Below are 19,245 nucleotides of genomic sequence, written 5' to 3' on the forward strand. Positions count from 1 at the left end.
CTAAATGAACCATTGGTGAAAGCGTAGGCAGTGTACGAAAATGAATTTGTAAAGAGAGAATAATAAAATGGCAGCATAATATTTTAAAGGGATAGCGCATCCCAAAATGAAAATTTTCATCATTACTCCAGTCTTCAGTGTCACGTGATCGTTTGGAAATCATAATTTGAGGATTTAGGATGTTCTATTATGATCAGTTATTATTGGTACAAAATCACTAATAATGATTCTTATAATTGTTAGAGCTGAAAAGTTTGTCTTTCTTTATATTACAGTGGAAACTGTGATACATTTTACTTTTAGGATTTTTTAAATTAAAAAGATCGAAAATTATAGCTTTTATTTCCAATGTTTTTTTTTAAATTATAAAGGTTTATACGAATGTTTTAAAAGAGTCTTTTTTATTAATACAGTTATCTTCTGTAAACGAAATTTCTGCTCCCTCCTCTGTGCACCATCAGAGGGAGCTGTCACCCGAGCTTTAATCGGGATCATTCGAACTTCATCCCCCACAATCCTTCATTCCTGGGACTCACTGAAACACTTTTCTGGCAAAATAAAAACAAAAACAAAAAACTTGAAAGTAAAAATGTTAAAATAAAATGTATAATATATAATGTAGGTGACGCGGTGGCGCAGTAGGTATGCTTTTTTGCCAGAAAAGTGTTTCAGCGAGTGTCAGAAATGAAGGATTGTGGGGGATGAAGTTCAAATGACCCCGACTAAAGCCTCACAGCAGGAAGGTCGCTGGTTCGAGGTTAGGTTTGGTATGTATGTTTACTGTATGTATTACTGTATTATCTGAAAGTGCTACCACAGACAATAACAGTAACACAACAGTTTAACAATTGTAAAGATGTTCTGTAATAATTACAAATAAGATCTTTGGAAATCAAAATATCTATTAATCTACATAGAATTTACAATATGAACTCTCTCTTAAGGTTAAGTCAAAAATAATTTGCTTGTGACTTGTGTTTATTTCCCCAGATGACCACCCTTTTTCATGGTGCCATTTACTGTGATAAGGCTCCCTGGTCCTCAAAGCAGAAATCAAACTTAGGTCGCCATGATCACCATACTGCTATGATGACAGTAACCACGAGGTTACTGCAGACACATTGCAGACTTTAAATTGAAAGTATAATCTACAGTATAAATGCACTTAGCTTATTGTCTGGTGTCATTACTGTATATCATTAGATTGTAGATCAAGTAAAAACTATGAAATCTGTTGAGTGATTCATGTGGATTTCATAGTATTACACAGATTGCCATCAGTGGAGAACCATTGAATTTTCAAAATCATATGAATGTAAAAAAGCCTTGTTTAATGAAATCATTGATTCAATACAATAAATTTGTTTTAAAAGCTTTATGAAGCATTGTTTCGAAAACAGCCATCACTAGACCACTGCCTGCTACTGTTTTTGGCTTTGGAATTGCCCCTTTTTTTTGATTGTTATATGACCTGTTAATTCGATTCAATTCAAGTTTATTCCAGCCATGACTCAATTGTTTCTATGAGTTTCTTTCTTCTGTTGAACATAAAACAAAATATCTTAAAGAATTAAGCAGGAAAACAGCCATTGACATTTAAAGCAAAAGGTCCCATGTAGCAAAGAATTCTGGCCCAGATTTGGCATAAATCTGGCACAGCAGATATTCATCCGTCACTGGCATACAGCATGTGGGCCAAACATGGCCCTGGTTTGGCAGAGGTGGCAGCATATGTGTGTATATATGTTTGGAGTGTAAACTGAAGAGTGTATCCTCCTGTGCATTCACAATCTGACACCGGAGACCTGGCTTCAAACCTTGTCTCTGACAGTATGTGTTTGAAGTGTGTATGAAGTGTATCGTGTGTGTATATGTATGAAGTGTATATGTATAGAGTGTATTGTGCGTGTATATGTATGAAGTTTATTGTGTATGTATATGTATAGAGTGTATCCTGTGTGTGTATGTATGAAGTGTATCCTGTGTGCATGTGTATGATTTAAAAGTGTATTGTGTTTGTGTATAGAGTGTATCCTGTGTGTGTATATGTTTGGAGTGTTTCCTGTATATGTTTTGAGTGTATCCTGTGGCTCAGCGATTAAGCATTCAGAATCTGACACCGCAGACCTGGGTTCAAATCCTGTCTTTAACAGTATCTGTATGGAGTATGTATATGTATAGAGTGTCTCTTGTGTGTATATTTATTGTGTGTATATGTATGAAAAGTATTTTGTGCATATGTATGGAGTGTATATGTATAGTCTACTGTGTGTGTGTGCATATGTACAGTATAGAGTGTATGTGTTTATATGTATAGAGTGTATCCTGTGTGCATATGTATGGAGTGTATCTTGTGTGAACATTGAGATGAATGGATTGTATACTCCTGTGGCTGAGTGGTTAAGCATTCTTACTCTGACACTGGAGACTGGGATTCAAAGCTTGTCTCTGACAGTATAAGTTTGGAGAGTGAATACTTGTGTTGTGTTTGGAGTGTAAATGTGTGTAGTGTTTTGTATACGTAAGCTGTGTATATGTATAGAGTGTCTCCTGTGTCTATATGTTTTGTGTGTATATTCATGGAGTGTATCCTGTGTGTATATGTATGAAGTGTATCGTGTGTGTGTATATACACTGGCGATCAAAATTAGAGAACAATTTATAAATAATAGAACAATTCTGAAATAATGTCATCTTCACTGCTCAACAGTTGAAGGAGTTTTTGTCCCGTCTATACCATGCTACCAGAACACCTTTTCCACAAAAAAACTAAGGCATTTCAACAAAAAACATTATTTTGCAGAAAACACACTGATCAAAATTAGAGAACAACAATGACTGTAGCATGGAAAAAGATTACAGCAAATTTTTCTGAAGGTTACAACAGTCAGCAATTAGTAGGAAGTGTACAGGCCTCTGCTCTGAATGACTTCAGCACATCTGCGGCCACAGGACAGCACTAGTCTCTCACACTGCTCTGGTGTGATTTTGGTCCACTCTTCTTCCAGTCTCCTCCACAGTTCAGTGACTGTAGTGGGTTTCTTGGCCATAACTTTGTCGCCAAGGATTTTCCAGAGGTTTCCTATTGGGTTGAAATCAGGACTCTGGGCAGGCCATGTCATTATTTTAATGTTTTCAGTTTCAAGGAACTGCTTTACCCGTTTTGCTGTGTCACATGGAGCATTGTCCTGCATGAATTCTGCGGGCTGATTGGGTGATGAACGTAGGGAAGGAACCATATGTTGTTGAAGAAGGTTCTGATAAACATTTGCATTCACTCTGCCATGTAGCTGTATAAGAGGCCCAACTCCTGCTGCAGAAAACATACCACAAACCATGACACTTCCTCCTCCACTTTTCACTGACTTCTTTACACACTTTGGGTTTAGTCTTTCTCCAGTTTTTCGCCGAACATAATGTTTCTCATCGGACCCAAATAAATTAAACTTTCTTTCATCACTGAAGTGAACTTTGGACCAGTTCTCCTCTGTCCACACAACATGCTCCTCAGCAAAGCTTAGTCTAGCCTTTTGATTCTTCCTGCTAATGAGAGGTTAGGCCACTGCAGAGTGGGTTTTCAGTCCAAATGCTCTTAAACGTCGAGACACTGTATGACAAGATAGATATTTACCCTGTTCAGCGCTGAACTGGTGAGCAATTCCAGCTGCAGTGTGGAAACGATTGGCCATTGAGATCCTCCACAGTATCCTGTCCTCTCTTGTATTTGTCTTCCGTGGACGACCAGCCTTCTTGGGGGACTTGAATGAGTTTGTGATGATGTAAAGATTCAATATTCTTGAAATAACAGATTTGGAACGACCAGCTTGTCTTGCTATGGCTGATAGGGTCATCCCTTTGGCTTTCATCTGGACAATCTGCTGCCGGAGGCGTTCAGTCACTTTAGAACGGCCCACCATCTTGCAGAGTCAGTGAAACTGAAAGTTAGGCTGCCAGTTAAACAGGGGTTGACAGATAATCGGGGAAATTAGCACCAGGTGCCAGATTAACACCAATAACTGGGAGGTATCTGAAAGTGTTCTCTAATTTTGATCAGTGTGTTTTCTGCAAAATAATGTTTTTTCAAGAAATGCCTTCGTTATTTTGTGGAAAAGGTGTTCTGGTAGCATGGTATAGACGGGACAAAAACTCCTTCAACTGTTGAGCAGTGAAGATGACGTTATTTCAGAATTGTTCTATTATTTATAAATTGTTCTCTAATTTTGATCGCCAGTGTATATGGAGTGTATCCTGTGTGTATATGTATGAAGTGTATCGTGTGTGTGTGTTTATATGTATAGAGTGTATTGTGTGTGTATATGTATAAAGTGTATCGTGCACTGTAAAAATTAAAGGTTCCTGGAGGCACTTTTTGGGGTTCTTCACATTGCCACGCTGGCGGAACCCTCTAAAGAACCTCTAGGCACCATTTCAAAAGGAGCAGTTCTCTGAGGAACCCTCTTATTAAGAATGATCAGGAAGCACCATTTTATTTTTTAATGCTTGTTTTTTCTATCTCTCTTAATTTATGGTTTGTGCAAACATGTTTGATCACAAATTCAATAGACATCTATCTATCTATCTATCTATCTATCTATACATGTTTATAGATTTTTAAAAAATACAAAAATCGCATTTTTCATAAATAATGACGTTTATTAATCAATATACATCACAATTACATTCACATAATATGATTAATAATGTAATATACATTTTAATGCAAATAATCAAATTTAAATAATGTCTAGCATAACAGCCAGCAACATCTTTAGCTGTCCACTGCTTCACATTGGAGTTGTCCCTTTAAAAATAAATTAAAAAGTAGTTAACCTGAGAAGTTATGAAAACAAAGGAAATTCACAATATTCTCAGAGCCATTTTTTTAACTTATCAAGACATATTCACAAAAGATATGCAGAACATTTCTGAATAACAAAAGGAAACATCAATAAAATTAGGAATTGTCTCAATTTATATAAAAGGATTTTTTTTCACTGCTTGCAGAGTGCCCATATACATCAATAAAGGCAAAATCCATATGTAAACCTCTCAAATATCTGAGCACAAGCAGAAATAAGACAACACAAAAGCTGTCTGAAACCACTCCCTCCTTAGTGCACCTCACATATTTTCCCACTCATTCACACAGATAATGCACTATAATTTTGAGTGTACTGCATTTGCGATATTGTTATTTTATTCAGGTTGTAGTTATTAGCTTTTTTTTTTTTTTAAATGAACCATTAGTTGATTAAAAACACATTAAATAAAGAGAAAATTATATGAGTTAAAAATTTAAATCAATTATGCATGAAGGTCAAATAATGTTTTTGGACTAAATTTAAGTGGCCTTTGAAATACAGAAATTAATATTACAGGGCTCAACAATAAGTTTTTACAATAATACAATGTAAAAACATGTATATGTACTTAATAAGTGCATTGTACCATATTATTAATTTAACTTTAAGTACTGTGGTTAAGGTGCCTTAATATAAAGTTGGTCTTGTTTTTTAAAACATATAAATGAAAGTAAAGCAGTCTGTCAAGTTTACATTATTTTGCGAATTGTTTTCTACTTTAATGAAAATATATATTACAAACTCGATTAATGTAACCATTTAGAAGAAAATGCCATGTTTTACTGTAGTTTTTAGAGCTAGGGTGCAGCTATTTTGGAATGTCGCTGTGTCTGACGTCACGGGGTTGGTTCCGTTCCCTCAACTGAACTGATATCGTGGAAATAATGGACTGAACATGAAGACTGAAAAGCCTAATTTAACACAATGCGTGAAGTTGTGGACATGCATCGCAGAGCTGGTACAAATACAAGGAACAGACTTGTGTCTAAAATCTAAACTTTTTTTATGTTTACTATTTTTCTTTTTTTTTTTTCTCTCTCACACTGGTGCAGCGCTGCCTGGCACAGTGATTTACATTCAGACTAATGCAACGATTACAATAATCTTTCAACATTGAATATGAAGCACGAAAAAACCTGTGAAGTGAAAAACGGCACCGATCTTAGTTTGGTTTGAACATGAACAGAAGTGAGGGGCTATATAGTGAAAAGTGAAAGTACCCGCCTCCATTACGCCAGGTACCAGATCTTGTTAAAGACATTGAGGGCAATTAGGCATCGTAATACAGAGAGTGGACCAAAGCACATCAAACGATCAGTAATAAAAGACAAATTTAAAAATGTATAAATGTATTTTTATGTTTCGGACATACAGTTCAAGTCAGAATTATTAGCCCCATTGAATTATTAGCACCCTTGTTTATTTTTTTCCCTAATTTCCAAATTTTAACACATTTCTAAACATAATAGTTTTAATAACTCATTTCTAATAACTGTTTTATTTTATCTTTGCCATGATGAGAGTAAATAATATTTTACTAGATATTTTTCATAACACTAGTTATCAGCTTAAAGTGACATTTAAAGGCTTAACCAGTTTAATTGGGTTAACTAGGCAGGTTAGGGTAATTAGGCAAGTTATTGTATAACGATGGTTTGTTTTGTAGACTATCGAAAAAATATAAATTAAAAGGGCTAAAAATTTTGACCTTAAAATGGCTTTAAAAAAATTAAAAACAGCTTTTATTCTAGCTGAAATAAAACAAATAAGACTTTCTCCAGAAGAAAAAATATTATCAGACATACTGTGAAAATTTCCTTCCTCTGCTAAACATCATTTAGGAAATATTTATAAAAAGAAAAAAAAATTGAAAGTTGGGCTAATAATTCTGACTTTAACTGTAAATGTAATGCTTGTATTTGCACTTGCTCTGTGAAGCACATCCAAAACTTCACGCATTGTGTTAAATTAGGCTTTCCAGTCTCCGTGTTCAATCCATTACTTCCACTGTATCTGTTCTCCAAGAGAACACCTCGTGATGTCAGACAGTGATATTCCAAAATAGCTGCACCCTAGCTCTAAAAATATAAACTATAGTAAAACATGCTCTTTTCTTCAATAATGGTTACATTAATCAAGTTTGTTTATTATATTTTCACTAAACTGGAAATCAATTTACAAATGAATGTAAACATGACTTAGTGCTTCACTTCCACTTTAAAGGGACCGTTCACCCAAAAAAATTTAATTTTGTCATCATTTACTCAACCTTCACTTGTTCCAATCCTGTTTAAGTTTCTTTCATCTGTTGAACTGAAAACAGAAAACCTATAACCACAATTCATACTTTTGTTATACTGGTTATAATTTATTTTTACCAGTTAAAAATGTTCAGCTTTAATCAAAATATAATGTTTTGCGCTCAACTAAAGAAAGAAAATCAAACAGGTTTAGAACATATTAGAGGTGTGTAAATGATGACAAAATTTTAATTTACTTTAAACCATGTTTATTTGTGAGGTGGTATTAACTAACTCACTACTCTGTAAAAAAAACTATAATTTGGTGGACACTTTATAAATATTTTTTTAATTGAACAACTATTAATTTTAAATGTATTATCCAAGCACTATGTTGCTTTATCTAATAATAAATATAATTTAATTAAATTCAAGTTCAACGCGGCTTCGTTTTAAACTAACATACTGTAGTCATTTTGTTTAAGACATTAAGATTAGGGTTATTAGTGCATTAAGATTGTTGTCTGCTCAGTTACAATACGTGCTTTAGGAGCAAGTGGCCTGACGTTTAGAAGACCGAACTTAAAAAAAAAAAAAAAAGTATTTTCACTTATTTGCCATTTTTCTGGTTTGATTTTTAATAGATTTTTTTCTAGAACACATTAGTAAATTAAATTCTTGATCTAATAATACGAGGAACAGACAGTTTCTATAGAGTTAGCCAGATATGCATCACTGTGATTAAAGTGGTACAAGCAAAAGTCTACATGGCTAAAATGTGGATTTTCACTAACTAGTCAAAGCATCCTGAAGATGTTGTCCAACAGGGATTCAGCTCCAGTACTGCTGTGGTGCAGCCCATCAGCATGGGCAAGCCTAGGACGATCCTAGAAAAGATTCCAATTGTTAATAAAGAGCAGATTTTGTTCTTCACACCATGTTAATAGCCATTCATTCAGAGTAAAAAAGTCTGCTGAACCTTTCATGTCCACAGCAGTAAGTAGAAAACTGTCCAGAAATGATGATCTGCATTGCAAGTGAAGTGCATCGGACCATTTCAACCTGGTCCTCTGCTACCTGGATTTGATACAGCAAACTTTAAATTTCTAGTCTATATCTGTCACAATGATTTACATCCAATATGGATACATCAGAAACTAGCAAATGAGAAAATAAGTGAGTGATTTTAGACACTTAAAAGGTTAAAAGTTTAATGTCATTAGTTCAGTGTTACCCAGCTGGATAATGATTATCAAATAATATTGTTTGTTAAATGAAGTATTTTTACATTTATTTCCAATTCAGTTAGTTACTTAAAAAAATACTTACATTTGAGGTGACTCAAACAGCTGTTTGAGAGAATACTGAACAATTTCAGGGTTTATGTGGATGTTCTGAGAAGGAAAAAATGTACATTATTTGTGTGAATGAATAAAAAATGTTTTGAAGTACATAACTTAGACACAATTTGTCACACAGGTAACTGTTTAAGAAACGCAAATAATAACAAATGCGTAATATTACTCACAAACAATATAAGGAAAGAATAATAAATAGCATTGCGGCTAGAAAATAATATAAGCAACCCTGCTCAAGACACTTGCTACACACTGTATATGTAAGGGAAGACAATAAATAAATAAACATATTTGTGGAAAAAAGCCGTCTAATAAGTACAAATGTATAAAGTTATCCGTTTAATTTGAAATTAACGTTTGCTTGCAATGGCTTTCATAGAAGCTTCGTGTTCAATGACAATAAAATATTTCGACATAAATCAATATTTTACATCAAATTATTTATATTTGTGTGAGGTAGACGTGTAATTTTGAGTGATTATGTATATCCAGCCGATTGTTATTATCGCAAAATAATAATGTTTACCCAATCTTATACAACAGCAATCGCTTCGCGAGACGTTCCTAAAACAGGTTACACGACATAAGTATGCGTGTAAGTGTAGATATTTGTGTACCAATCGTATCTAATTTGTATATTTATTTTGCCAACTTACTCACCTTCCGTGTGTTAGAGATGACAGCAGTCACGAAATGGAGGAAAGGAGCCGTTACAAATCGCTATTTGAAAACGCTCCTGCGACCTGCACCTGCGCAGGTCGAGATGACTGGTGCGCGCGTCCGCGTCATGTTTATATTATTTTGTTAGTTCCGGTTAATTTTTTTTATTTTATTTTTTGGCAACAGAATTAATTCCATTCCATTAATCCAAGAAACAGATGAAAAAAACATTTAATTCAGAAAATAAAAAAGTACAAAATACTGTATTCATTAGCAAGTTATCTTTGTTGGTTTATTAAAACAAACTGGAGGAATACTTTTTATTAATAAACCAGAGCCCATAGCCTATATACTTAAGTTTAGTAATATCTTAAATATTTTTCATGAGTGGATTTTTGAAGAACTGTGTTATATAGTTCTATTTTTATAAAAATAACAACAACAATAATAATAGCTTAATATTTATTATTATGATTGTTAATATTATTATTGCAGCAGTTGTTGTTGTTATTATTATTGTTTTAAATGTCAAAATTCAAGGGTCTAATGAGGTTAAGTTACAGAAAATTGAATTAGTCCCCTATAATAATTATCATTTTCAGAATTGTACAAGCCTGTGCATGTTTTTGTCTCCCTTTTCCCCTCTGTTGTGGCTCATTTGTATTTTATCCTCTAAAATTACTTTTACATTTTCAAATTTTTTCACAATTTCCCAGTCAGTCTCCTAACAGCAATCAAGTTAACATTTAGACTCTAATCATTGATATTCTTGTGTTCACAGTGAGTGCCACACACACACACACAAAAAAAGAAAAACACACCAAATTTCATATCATTCTAAAAGCACAAATAACTAAGTAAATATTAAGTAAATGAACATCCATCTCATTTTCTGGTCTCCACAATTGTCTATTTAATTATGACAAAAAAAAAAATCTCTTGGTTCCTTTAAGTGCTAGCTTTTAGAGGAGAGATCCACCAGGAACCATTATAAGTTCATAGATCTTTCAGTAACTCTTTTTTTGGAAAATTGAGTTCCTCCAATAACTTTCAGAGTGCTTCGAGGTCTTAGTGTAAGGAAACAGTGATTCCAGAACCTCAGTATTGACAAAAAAAATGCTTGTAGGATCCCAGTTACTGCAAAAGGGTCCTGCAAGCACTGCAAAGACTGTCAGTGGTTCCTCAAGGAACCCCATTTTGAGAGAAAGAGCTTTGAGGCACTTAAAATACATTTTAAAGTTCCTTCAGTACTCAACGGGGTACTTGAAGCACCGTTACTTTTTACAGTGTGTGTTTGTGTTTATATGTATAGAGTGTATCCTGTGTGCATATGTATGGAGTGTGTGTATATGTATAGAGTATTGTGTGTGTGTGTGTGTATATGTTTAGAGTGTATCCTGTGTGAATATGTATAGAGTGTATCCTGTGTGTATATGTACCTTGAGCATGTATCCTCCTGTAGCTGAGTGGGTAAGCATTCAGATTCTGACACCGGAGACCTGGGTTCAAAGCCTGTCTCTGACAGTATGTGTATGGACTGTATCATATGTGAACTGTAAGTGTATGTATGTAGTGTATACTATACTGAGTAAATCGTATATGTATAGAGTGTATATGTATGAACTGTATCTTGCAAATGTATAGAGTGTATCCTGTGCTGATGTGTATATGTATGAAGTGTGCATTTGTGTAGAAAGTATCCTTTTGTGGGTCAGTATTGCGTATGGAGTGTATCGTGTGTGTGTATATGTATAGAGTTTATCCTGTGTGTATATTTATGAAGTGTATGTGTATAGAGTGTATCGTGTGTGTATATGTATGAAGTGTATCATGTATGTATATGTATAGAGTTTATCCTGTGTGTATATGTATGGAGTGTATTGTGTGTGTATATGTATGAAATGTATAGGTATAGAGTGTATCGTGTTTGTATATGTCTGAAGTGTATCGTGTGTGTGTAAATGTATGAAGTGTATCTTGTATATGTATAGAGTGTATCATATGTATGAAGTATATTGTGTGTGCATTTGTGTAGTACGTATCCTTCTGTGAGTCAGTGGTTAAGCGTTCAGACTCTGATACTGGAGACATGGCTTCAAACCCTGTCTCTGACAGCATATGTAAGGACTGTATCATGTGTGTATGTGAATTGTGAGTGTATGTATGTGGTGTATATGAACTGAGTGTATCATATGTGTGCATATGTTTGGAGTGTAAACTTCCTGTATATTTATGAATTGTATATGTATAGACTGTATCCTGTATCATGAGGAAAGCGTGTCCTCCTGTGGCTGAGTGGTTAAGAATTCAGAATCTGAATCTGGAGTGATAGTATGTGTATGGAGAGTGTATACATGTGTATTTGAATTGTGTGTACATGTTTGGAACGCTTTCTGTGTGGATTGTATTGTGTATATATAAGGTGTGTATATGTATAGAGTGTCTCCTGTGTGTATATGTTGGAAGTGTATATGTATAAAGTGTATTGTGTGTTTGTGTTTATATGTATAGAGTGTATCCTGTGTGCAAATGTATGGAGTGTGTGTATATGTATAGAGTATTGTGTGTGTGTATATGTATAGAGTGTATCCTGTGTGCATATGTATGGAGTGTATCGTGAGTGTTTATGTACAGTATATTGTTTCGTGTGTGTGTATATGTATGAAGTGTGTATGTATAGAGTGTATTGTGTGTGTATATGTATGAAGTGTATCGTGTGTGTGTGTGAATATGTATAGAGTGTATCCTTGTGGATATGTATTTGTACCTTGTGTATCCACCTGTGGCTGAGTGGTTAAGCATTCAGATTGTGACACGGAAGACCTGGGTTCAAAGCCTGTCTCTGACAGAGTGTGTGTGTGTGTGTATATATGAATTGTGTGTGTGCTTGGAGTGTATTTTGTATGGAGTATGTATATGTACCTAGTACCTTGCATACTGTGTGTATATGGACCTTGTGAAGAGTGTATTCTCATATGGCTGAGTGGTTAAGCATTCAGATTCTGTTTCACATGTGAATTGTCAGTGTATGTATGTAGTGTATATGAAATCAATAAATAAATGTACTTTATTTATTTATAAATGAAAAAGTACTGACAACTGTCAGCGCCAGTGGGGTAGTGGCAAGTGTGTTGACACATGCACTCCGGTGCTCACTGTGACCTGAGTTTAATTTTGCCTCGCGGTCCTATGCCGATCCTTCCCCCCTCTCTGCTCCCCATGCTTTCCTGTCAATAATCTTTACTGTCCTGTCGAATAAAGGTGAAAACCCTGAAAAAAACAATAATAATAATAAAAAAGAAAAAGTACTGACAACTAACCACAGAGTTATGGGCTCAGAAAACTATCAAGGAATCAGGAATATAAACATGCATTATAGATGTAGCACAAACGTCTGCCACTTTACAGTATACAACATACTTTGTTGACATTCGGGTAAACTGTACAACCCAGAATAAATAGTACTAACTCAAAAGGATAAGAGTTGGTTCTCCTTAGGACAAAAATTATTGATCTTATTTTATTTTACATTTTTGCATTTATGAGGATAAAGGTTTGTCAGGGGTGTGACACCTCTCTGTTATGGACGTGACAGATGTGAAATTGGCACTTGTGTGACTTTGGTAAATCAAATATAATAGTTTAAAAACATTAACAGAAATATTTTGAGTATTTTTACAGTATTGTAATACAAGCCTAAGCAAACAACGTAGAAAGGTTTCACTATTTTAGTGAAAACAGCAGTTTATTTCTTTGTTGAATGATTCAGTAGTTTGACCGAATCATCTCACTTATTAGACATTACTACCACCTACTGGAAGATTTAGATTCTTATTTTGAGGATTATTTTCATTATAAAAAAAATATTATTTTTCATATTAAAATGCAATAAAGTACAATAAACTTTATTCTTTGAAATAAAGGGATACATGTAGTTCACACACACACAAATGACTTTGGTCATCATTTACACACATTTGAGCTATTTAAATTTGTATTAATTTCTTTGTATTGCACATTATTTTCGTAAATGTTCACTTGCTTACTTCTTTTTTTTACATTTAACTCAATAATGAATTGAAATCATCTTTCGGTGGTATTCAGAGTCAATTTTATAACATTAAACACAATTTTCTCAATAATTTGCATCAATTCAATTCAACCAATAATAACTTTTAAGTGGTCACTTAGGTGGTCTTTATTTTTTCCCAAGGCCGTAAGTATTACATGTTTAATGAAATAATGTATTAATTTCATTCATGTGTTTCAGTGAAAGTAGACTGACCCATTTCAAGACTCTGAAAAGTGTTTTTTCCAATAAACAAAAATTCTTTAAATTAAGATTCTTTATTCTTAATACTCTTTAAAATATTTAATTCTTGATGGCGCTGTGGCACAGTGGGTAGCACAATTGCCTTACAGCAAGAAGGTCGCTGGTTTGAGCCTCAGCTGGGTCAACTGGCATTTCTGTTTGGAGTTTACATGTTTTCCCCATGTTCGCGTGGGTTTCCTCCGGGTGCTCCAGTTTCCCCCCCACAAGTCCAAAGACATGTGCTAAAGGTGAATTGAAAAAGCTAAATTGTCCGTAGTGTATCTGTGTGAATGAGTGTGTATGGATGTTTCCCAGTGATGGGTTGCAGCTGGAATGGCATCTGCTGCATAAAACATATGCTGGATAAGTGGCGGTTCATTCTGCTGTGGCGACCCCAGATTAATAAAGGGACAAAGCCGAAAAAAAAATGAAAGATTGAATATTTAATTCTTAATATCTGCAAGATTTATTCTTTTTTGTATCTGTGTGTGTGTGTGTGTGTGTGTGTGCGTGTGTGTGTGTGCGTGTGTGTGTGTGTGTGTGTGTGTGTGTGTGCGTGTGTGTGTGTGTGTGTGTGTGCGTGTGTGTGTGTGTGTGTGTGTGTGTGTGTGTGTGTGTTATTTTGAAGTTTTTTCCGGTCATTCAGGTGACATCTTCTGTCTGGAGCATCAGGCCAATCTTCTGCTGTCCAGAATCAGGTGGTTTGTCTTGGTCGGGCACCTCAGCTGAGACCTGTCCACTATGGGTGACCCTACCAGTACCTGTGAAGTACCAGTGGCGTAGCTCTCAGCATCACTGATGCACACAAGCCCTCACAGCACGTCAAGCTGCAAACCGTGTGAGGGACCCTAACCTACCCTAACCCAACAGCCAACACTAACAACCCTAACAACAACCACTAATGTGCCAAAAACCACTCAGAGGAGACCAGCAACACGCAAGAAACTGCCTAGAAAACCTTGCTAAACGCATGTCAACCTACAGCAAACCATCCAAAAGGACCCAGCAACCCAAGAGCCAAATATCAACAGCACCGACAATCACCAAAACATCCAGCAATGTGATCAAAACTTGAATTAAAAGTGAAATTTGATATATTGGAAACTTATTCTATAACTATATACAGTATGTACATACATGCCCATGATCTTCCATCTCGCACTAGGATGGTTCAGTGCCTGGGCTTCTTCCTCCGGGGCTCCTTGGGCAGTGGCTCCTTACTGATGTCCACCATGATATGAGGGGGGACGCTGGACTCAGATCTGATCTCCGTGATGAGCACACGTCCATCAGGCTGCTCGGTCTCCAGCAGTGCAGGCCGGTCCAGCTTCTCCCACAGCCGCTGCTTTATCTCCAATCCTTGCTGGAGGTTGTATCGGCGTGTGCGCTTCTTCACGGTGGAGTCCATCACACTGCTGTAGATGTGCTGATATTCCTGCACAGTTCGGCCGTGGATGGAGAGCGGCTCCTCCTGCGGATAGAGGACAGGAAGGACAGCCGCGTTCTTCAGGTGTCGCTCCTCCATGGAAGTGTCCGACATGCAGGTGTTGGTGTCAGGCTTGGCCGCCGCTGCGCGCTCCTCAACAGAAGAGACGCGATCCAGCAAGAAGTTCTTGAGGTGTCTGGGGAGAGTCCTGGTCCTTCTTGAGCGTCGCAGAGTCATCATGAACAACTTCCCAAACTGATGAAAGTCAGCCAACAGGAGATTAGTTCAGAGTTTTGTAGTGAGATGATCAGGATTGATGACTTTATAAGCAGTTGTGTGGATTTGTAAACCAACTCAGGTTGCCATGGTGACAGATTGACGAGGGTCATTTAAATGTAAACAATAATTGATTTCAGCGTTAAGTCAATTAGAGCAGCATGAACTGATGGTATACAGTACAGTTTTTGTTAAATGTTATTAAATACAGAAAATATCCTAATAATTATTAGGTATAATAATAGAGGGCCCATATAGCCTGCCTAAATAAATAAATATTGTCCCCGTTATCTTTATTTTAATATTTTTACTTTTGAACTTGAAAATCGTCATACTGTACGTTTCCACGTCAGAAATCTGGTCACGTTACTACGACAAAAGTACATTTATTGAACAGTAAAATATTACTGATTTCGATCTATATGGCATTGAGTTTATATTAGAAAGTATTTTAGAAAAATAAAACATATATAAAACTCATTAATTTCCCCATGATTCTGTAAAAATCCAGTATATTCAAAAGCAATGGAACAGAAACAAGTGTTAATATTTAGACCAGCAGCTTGATTACGAGTAGGCTTACTTTAATTTAAAAAAAATAAGTTAATACTGAAACTTAAACTTAATTGTTAAATATTTTAGATAGCCTATTTATAACAAAAGTCAAAACGGAATTATAGGCCTTTTTCACGGACGGCCGATGTTTTCTTCCTAAATGAACCATTGGTGAAAGCTTATAGGCAGTGTACGAAAATGATTTTGTAAAGAGAGAATAATAAAATGGCAGCATAATATTTTAAAGGGATAGCGCATCCCAAAATGAAAATTTTCATCATTACTCCAGTCTTCAGTGTCACGTGATCGTTTGGAAATCAGTTTAATTTGAGGATTTAGGCTGTTCTATTATGATCAGTTATTATTGGTACAAAATCACTAATAATAATTCTTATAATTGTTAGCGCTGAAAAGTTTGTCTTTCTTTATATTACAGTGGAAACTGTGATGCATTTTACTTTTAGGATTTTTTTAAATTAAAAATATCGAAAATTATAGCTTTTATTTCCAATGTTTTTTTTTTTACATTATAAAGGTTTATATTAATATTTTAAAAGAGTCTTATTTATTAATACAGTTATCTTCTGTAAACGAATTTCTGTGCACCATCAGAGGGAGCTGTCACCCGAGCTTTAATCGGGATCATTCGAACTTCATCCCCCACAATCCTTCATTCCTGGGACTCACTGAAACACTTTTCTGGCAAAATAAAAACAAACAAACAAAAAAAAAACCTTGAAAGTAAAAATGTTAAAATAAAATGTATAATATATAATGTAGGTGACGCGGTGGCGCAGTAGGTATGCTTTTTTGCCAGAAAAGTGTTGCAGCGAGTGTCAGAAATGAAGGATTGTGGGGGATGAAGTTCAAATGACCCCGACTAAAGCCTCACAGCACGAAGGTCGCTGGTTCGAGGTTAGGTTCGGTATGTATGTTTGTATGTATTACTGTATTATCTGAAAGTGCTACCACAGACAATAACAGTAACACGACAGTTTAACAATTGTAAAGATGTTCTGTAATAATTACAAATAAGATCTTTGGAAATCAAAATATCTATTAATCTGCATAGAATTTACAATATGAACTCTCTCTTAAAGTTAAGTCAAAAATAATTTGCTTGTGACTTGTGTTTATTTCCCCAGATGACCACCCTTTTTCATGGTGCCATTTACTGTGATAAGGCTCCCTGGTCCTCAAAGCAGGAATCAAACTTAGGTCGCCATGATCACCATACTGCTATGATGACAGTAACCACGAGGTTACTGCAGACACATTGCAGACTTTAAATTGAAAGTATAATCTACAGTATAAATGCACTTAGCTTATTGTCTGGTGTCATTACTGTATATCATTAGATTGTAGATCAGGTAAAAACTATGAAATCTGTTGAGTGATTCATGTGGATTTCATAGTATTACACAGATTGCCATGAGTGGAGAACCATTGAATTTTCAAAATCGTATGAATGTAACAAAGCCTTGTTTAATGAAATCATTGATTCAATACAATAAATTTGTTTTAAAAGCTTTATGAAGCATTGTTTCAGCAATCACTAGACCACTGCCTGCTATTGTTTTTGGCTTTGGAATTGCCCCTTTGTTTTGATTGTTATATGACCTGTTAATTCGATTCAATTCAAGTTTATTCCAGCCATGACTCAATTGTTTCTATGAGTTTCTTTCTTCTGTTGAACATAAAACAAAATATCTTAAAGAATAAAGCAGGAAAACAGCCATTGACATTTAAAACAAAAGGTCCCATGTAGCAAAGAATTCTGGCCCAGATTTGGCATAAATCTGGCACAGCAGACATTCATCCGTCACTGGCATACAGCATGTGGGCCAAACATGGCCCTGGTTTGGCAGAGGTGGCAGCATCTTTAGGGCAGCACAAAATACTTGGGCTGGATGTAAAATGAAGTATTTGGCCCCGATGTTAATCTTGGATTGTGTGTCAAGGGTGTTCTCCTGTCGCTCTGTGGTTAAGCATTCAGAATCTGATACTGGAGACCTGGGTTCAAAGCCTGTCTTTGACAGTATATGTGTGGAATGTGCATTGTGTGTATATATATATGGAGTGTGTATATGTATAAAGTGTGTGTGTGTGTGTGTTTATATGTATGGAGTGTATCCTGAGTGTTTATGTACAGTTTTGTGTGTGTGTGTGTGTGTGTGTGTGTGTGTGTGTGTGTGTGTGTGTGTGTGTGTGTGTGTGTGTGTGTGTGTGTGTGTGTGTGTGTGTGTGTGTGTGTGTGTATATATGTATGAAGTGTGTATGTATAGAGTGTATCCTGTGTGTATATGTACCTTGTAAAGAGTGTATTCTCCTGTGGCTGAGTGGTTAAGCATTCAGATTCTGACACCGGTAACCTGGGTTCAAAGCCTGTCTCTGACAGCATGTGTATGGACTGTATCATACGTGAATTATGAGTGTATGTATGTAATGTATATGAACTGCAAATGTATAGAGTGTATCCTGTGTTGATATGTGTGAAGTGTTTCCAGTATATGTATAGAGTGTGTCATGTGTGCATATGTATGAAGTGTATTGTGTGTGTATATGTTTGAAGTGTATCGTATATGTATAGAGTGTATCCTGTGTGTGTATGTATAGAGTACTTGTACATGTACTTGGTGGGGGGTGTATCCTCCTGTGGCTCAGTGGTTAAGCATTCAGATTCTGACATCGGAGACCTGACATCGGAGACACACATTATGTGTGTGTGTGTTTGGAGTGTATATGAATGTAGTGTATTGTGTATATGTACATTGTGTTTATTTATGTGGTGTCTATGTGTAGAGCTTATACTGTGTGAATATCTATGGAGTGTATATCTTGTATGTGTGTATGTGCATGAAGTGTATTGTCTGTGTATATATGTATAGAGTGTATCCTGAAGTGTGTGTGTGTGTGTGTGTGTGTGTGTGTATATATATATATATATATATATATATATATATATATATATATATATATATATATATATATATATATATATATATATATATATATATATATATATATATATATATATATATATATATATATATATATATATATATATATATATATATATATATACAGAGTCTATCCTGTACTTTGTGGAGAGTGTATCCTCCTGTGGCTCAGAGGTTAAGCATTCAGATTCTGACACTGAAGACCTGGGTTCAAAGCCTGTCACTGACAGTATGTGTATGGACTGTATCATATGTGAATTGTGAGTGTATGTATATAGTGTATACGAACTGCAAATGTATGAAGTGTATCCTGTGATGATTTGTATGAAGTGTATCCAGTGTGTATATGTGTGCATTTGTGTAGAATGTATCCTTCTGTGGGTGAGTATTATATATCGTGTAAATATGTATAGAGTTTATCCTGTGTCTATATTTATGAAGTGTTTGTGTATAGAGTGTATCGTGTGTGTATATGTATCGTGTCTGTATGTGTATGAAGTGTATTGTGTGTATATATGTATAAAGTGTATGAATTTTATCATGTATGTATATGAATGAAGTGTAGTGTGTGTATATGTATGAAGTGTATCTTGTAC

Source organism: Danio aesculapii, chromosome 6 (assembly GCF_903798145.1).
Source record: "Danio aesculapii chromosome 6, fDanAes4.1, whole genome shotgun sequence".
In the NCBI taxonomy this organism is placed as follows: Eukaryota; Metazoa; Chordata; class Actinopteri; order Cypriniformes; family Danionidae; genus Danio; species Danio aesculapii.